Genomic DNA, 6189 nt, shown 5'->3' on the forward strand with positions numbered 1-6189 from the left:
TCAGGAAGGGGTGTACATACTTATCATTTCATTATTGTCTATGAATCATTAACATAAGTGATAAGCATCTGAGGAACATTTGTAATTCTGAGAAACATTTAGATATTAAACAGGTATATTTTGGTACCCTGTGTCTTTATAACGGTTCAGTCCCTTAGCGGTGGAGATGAAAGCAAGCACAGGGTTTTTATTTGATCACAAACAAACAAAACCAACAAACCAAAACCAAATAAGACATAAAATGAGCTAATGGAGAAGATGGAGACAGCATGAGTCAGACAGCAGACACTTCACACTGGGACGGAGAGCAGGTGAGTGGAACCTGATGCCCAATAGCATGCGTTGTGGTCATGTGATCTAAAATGTGGGGATGATGGGAAATAGGTCTTGCTGAAATGGGCTGAAAGCAGTGTGATGTGTATGTTTTATAAGCAAGTGTTACTGTTTTGTCTTGTTAGTTTTTATGTTTATTAGTCAGTGTTTATGTGATTACTCCACTCTCCTGAGTGCTTGGTTTCACTTTAACGACCAAGCTCTCGGAGAAGAACAAGAACTCGGACTCTAACAAGAACTCGGACTCTAACAAGAACTCGGACACTAACAAGAACTCGGACTCTAACAAGAACTCGGACTCTAACAAGAACTCGGACTCTAAGTGGAGCTCCAGGTCTAACGGCTCCCAGAGCGCAGACACTGTGATCTACACACACTGATATATTGAATTTGTACTAATCGAGTGTCAGTGGCCTCGATCTCACTGCCTCAAAGGACTCGAGTCAAGAATTAGAAGTTAAATGAAATCCGATTTCGTTAATTCCATCCTAATTTCCTCTCTCTGTCTTTATTTTTCACTCTCTCAGACTGTACAGCTGGGATACGGTCGATGACAGAGTCGTGCTCCATATGTAATAACTTCTGTTTCTTTCATCTCGTGTTCTTTTCTTTAAACACTTTCTTTGATCGTGAATAAGAAGTCTAAAATAACTCCCTCTAACTGTTAGTGTTCTTTACTTTTACAATCCAAGCTCTCGTCAGACGTATAAACAAGACGTGCAAGTCAACTTCATTTCTTTATCCTGATTGAAGAGAGATAACGTGTTCTAAATAAGTTTAAATATAGATATGATTAAGAGAAAACCCCCTATATTTTATTTTCAGAGAGCAGAAATATTTTGACTGCTGTCTCTAATAAGCTGCAATCCTATCTCCTGCCCTTCATCATAACAATCATCAATGGATGTATGCAATCTGGTCATGTAACAACTACAATCAAGCGAAGAAGGGTTAAGGAGATTATTTTTAACTTCTGGAGAGCACACACCCTCCTCTGACCATCAAGAGTGCTGGTTTGGAGTTGGTTTACAGCACCAGGTTTCTGGGTGTGCACATACCCCAGGACCTCTCCTGACAAGCAACACCTCAGCATTGGCCAAGAAATGCCTCTATTTCCCCCACATCCTGAGAAATGCCAGAGCCCCAGTACCCATCATGAACGCTTTCTGCAGAAGTATTATTAAGACCTGTCCAGCTGCAGCATGGAGTGATTTGAAAACTGTATCACCTCCGAAAGGAAAACCCTGCAGAACATAGTGAAGGCAGCTGGAAGATCATTGGTGCCCCTCTCCCTTCCCTCCTCGACATCTACAACACCTGTCTTGCCCACAACGCATATAGCATTGTTGGTGACTCCACCCAACCCTTACACAATTTTTACAAAAATTATATCTGGGAGAACATTCCGGAGCCTCCAGCCCTGCTACACACTGGTATCACTTCTCTCTTTTCTTCTGGAAATTCTTGATTGCATTGTGTATAATTTTCTTACAGGACCCCACAGTTATGGAACAGCCTTCCAATTAGTGTTCGGGACCTCTCTCTCTCTCTCTCTCTCTCTCTCTCTCTCTCTCTCTCTCTCTCTCTTTCTCTCTGTCGAGCTATATATGACATGCCCAAGCTCCCAGTGTTCCAAGCTCCTAGTCTGATCCTCTCTTCTTATGGAGCTACTTCGTCAATCCTGATGTTCTACCCCTGGTTGGAGTCTCGTCGCCCGGTGGTCACCATGCCAGGGACTCGTGGGATTGTTGTGGAATGAGCCGCCCAGGGACTGTCATGCCTTCTTTGAACCAATGTTTGATGGTCTGGTCTTTATCAGCAAGCAGGTCTGTAGTGAACTCATAGTTTGTGCTGGCCCATAAGTTCCTCAGGAGCTCTCAGTTGCACACTATATAAACTGTTGTAGAAAGGACATTATTTACATTTACACTATTTACTGTCCAGTGTCACCCAAATAAGGATGAGGTTCACTTCTACGCCTGGTTCCTCTCAAGGTTTCTTCCTCATAGCATCTCAGAGTTTTTCCGTGCTGGCGTCGCCTCCGGCTTGCTCATTAGGAATAGGGATAGATAAATAGTATTGTAATTTTAAATTAATTTTATATTTTAAATGTATAAATCTTTAAATATTTTGTTCTTCTCTTTTGTTTCTATACTTTTGTAAATTATAGTCTATATTTTTGTTTGCTTCCTACTTGGAATGTCACTCACTTCAGGTAACATGAAGGGGAGTGACATCTGCTCCACACAGACTCTCCATTGGTGTCCCACAGGGCTCAGTACTTGGTCCTCTCCTTTTCTCTCAGTTTCTTCTCGGATCTCAGCATGTCTGATGGACGTTATCATGGATGACGGCTCATCACCTGAAATGTTAACCCAGTATAACTGAGCTGCAGATCATCCCAGGTGATTCATCTCTAGGTCAGGATCTTGTGATATCCCTGCACAACCATCTGATCTGTACTCTATGCTCTTGAATGTATGCTGAAGTATTTGACTGTAAGATTTGTAAATGAAATCCTGTAATTGTTACAATCGTTTCATCCATTATGGTTTAATAAAAAGTTCAGTGTGGGTCAGAGTGAGTTTTCTTTCTGCAATAATACAACCTAAAGAATGAGTCAAAGCCATGACTGGTTATTAAATAAAAAAGAATAAATGCTTTCATTTCATCCACATCCGTAGAACCAAAAACTATAATTACGGAAACATTTCGGGTTTCTAAAGGCAGGGAGCATCGATCGAACAAATGGCTTTCAGAAAAACATTTCAACTAATGCAACCTCTAACATCTTCTGTATTTTAGTTTTAGTGGATCGTCTACAGCCGTGTGAACAGAGATGACTCAATGATCTGTAGTCACTATGGTTTTTTTTTTTGTTTTTTTATATAAAATGTTTTTTAAATTAAATGTTTACACAAACTGATCTGCTGGAATGAGGATGTTTAAAGATATTAAAAATCCACCTTACACACAGTGTTTTTGTGAAATAAAGCGAATTAATCACTGAAGTCTCTCTATCTCACTCTCTCTCTCACACACACACACACACACACACACACACTCTATCACAAAGACACACACGGTGACCGTTGCATAATAAACACTCTGACTGCTCTCTAGTGGCTGCAGTAGGAACAGGTATAATAAGGAGGACAAAAAATATCTATATAAATAAAAGTGAAATCAGTCTTTTTTATTCATTAGTTAGATGGCGATCCATTTATTTATCCATTAGATGGCATTAAACTCAAAATGGTTGAAAATAGCCTTTAAGGCGGAAAGCTACCTCTTACTGTGATCCTCTTATTGTGCAGTTTTAAACATGGAGGCATCTGTCTGATATAAAGTGGCAGGTGGTTCCACAACCTTGGGGCAGCAACAGAACAGGCTCTGTATTCTCTAAGCTTTCTGTTGACTTCAGTGTATCGAGGAGCTTCTGATCAGCCGATTAACCGGACAGGACTGTAATGATGAAGCAGTTCAGTGAAATAAGGTGCACCATTCAAGGCTTTAAAAAGAAATAAAATAACTTTAAACTGGACCCTAACATACACAGGCAGCCAATTGAGTGAGGCCAGAATCAATTTATTATTCAATTTAATACAATTCAATTTATTTATATAACATTTAGAGATGAGCCGGATACTCGGCTGAAACGAGTATCCGGTACGGATAAAGCACTTCTGCCGAGTACGAGTATTATACGAGTAATACGAGTCAATACCTGTGCTCGGATTGAATGAAAATCATCATTGGGTATCTGATTGTGTCAGCGTTCTGTGATAGGCTAGTCACAGCGCCCCTCCCCTACAGTGATAGGCTAGTCACAGTGCCCCTCCCCTACAGTGATAGGCTAGTCACAGCGCCCCTCCCCTACAGTGATAGGCTAGTCACAGCACCCCTCCCCTACAGTGATAGGCTAGTCACAGCGCCCCTCCCCTACAGTGATAGGCTAGTCACAGCGCCCCTCCCCTACAGTGATAGGCTAGTCACAGCGCCCCTCCCCTACAGTGATAGGCTAGTCACAGCGCCCCTCCCCTACAGTGATAGGCTAGTCACAGCGCCCCTCCCCTACAGTGATAGGCTAGTCACAGCGCCCCTCCCCTACACACATACAGATGTATTGTGTTGCTGTGTCTCGCCCTGCTCACTCACAGTCACACACAGAACAGCTCTCTGTCTCTCCCTCAGTCACTCGGGTTCGCGGGTCTTTTCCGTTAATGTTTAGGGTTTCTTCAGCTTTTTACTTCAGTTTGTAACGTTAATAATACGTACTTACTAACCAGTAGAGTTCTGGTAAACATGGGTTCGTTCAGACGTGGTGCTTGCTTGGTAGAATGCGACTCGCATTGCGTCTCTGCCTGTCGGAGATTTTTTTTCTTTTTTAAACCTTCAGCTGTCTCTAACCAGTAACCAGACACTGAGTGTCTGACACGTTTTTGCTGTGTTTCATAAAACATAAAGGTAGTACGCTAGTGTTATAAATATTACAAATTAATTATTACCAGTTAAAGCCCCGCCCATTTCAAGACAAGCCTACTTCCTGGTTAGGCCCCACCCACTCCGAGTACAGATATGGATATGGATAATTCATATGGTTAACAGATACAGATACAGATAATGCTGTACTCGCTCATCCCTAATAACATTCTTAACAATTCACATTGTCTCAAAGCAGCTTTACAGAGCAAAGCAACTCTTCTTCCTCTGAAAACCCATGCTTTCCTTCTCATCCTCAACTAGGTGCCCACTACCCCATCATGTGCCTCGTCATGAGCTTCACAAGCCAACAAGTTTGCGATCCAGGCATCAAAGGGCAAGAGGGGAACAGTTTTGAAGTCTTCATGAAAGACTTGAACTCTGTCACCACACACCAAAAGTCCAGTTGCCATGTCTCTGTAGACGACCAGTCGATCTATTGTGGTGTTTGAGAAGATCGCATCTTTTTGCGCTGCTAAGCAGAGGTCCCTGAATGCATCTTCTCTTTCTTTGAGAGTGATAATACCAGGTGAAGATACTGCCTCCCACTTTAGTTTGTCCATTGTCTTGACTTGAAGGAACGTCTTTGCAGCTCTCCAGACCAATGCCACAGTCTTGATCAGCCGGGTTAGATAGCTGAATCTTTTCACATAGTTCATAGTTCTTGACAAAAGCTTTCTTCTGGATCTTGGATTTCTCTGGCTGCAGCAGCAACATCTTTAGTGGATTTAATTGGCCACTCATTCACTGGTAGACTGAGGAACTTTGGACTTGACTGCCACTCAGAGTCTTCATCCAAATCTTTTGGACAAGCTTCTCTCATGATGATGTCTGTGATATTCATTTGCCCTGGAACCCACCACCAATCCTGGACGTTGGTGCTGCTTTGAATCTCTCCGGTTCGATTCGCAAAGAAGGTTTGGTAATCATAACTTTCACGCTGCATTGCTCCTAAGACGGTCTGACTGTCAACAAGATGATACCACTTCTCAACTGGGACCATGCAATGTCTTTGGAAGTATTTTTTTAATCGGGCAGCAAAGACAGCTCCACACACCTCCGCTTTTACGGCATCGCCCTTATGGTCGAGGGAGGTCAGTTTGGCCTTAGATTCAACAAGCCTCACAGTTATACCTTGACTGCAGCTCCAATGCAGATACAACACTGCTCCATACACCTGTTCACTGCCATCAGAGAAAGTGACACCAATGGGTTCAATGGTGGTGTCTAGATGTGTCAGGGATCTGAGGAACTTTTACTTGTTCCAGCACCACATATTCCTCCAGAAGCTTGATTGCTTCCTCCTGGAGCCCCTCAGAAAAAGCTGCATCCCAGGTATACTTAGTTGGGCCGTAGTTAAAATTCCCAGTGCAT

Source organism: Tachysurus vachellii, chromosome 8, assembly GCF_030014155.1.
Source record: "Tachysurus vachellii isolate PV-2020 chromosome 8, HZAU_Pvac_v1, whole genome shotgun sequence".
NCBI classification, from domain to species: Eukaryota; Metazoa; Chordata; class Actinopteri; order Siluriformes; family Bagridae; genus Tachysurus; species Tachysurus vachellii.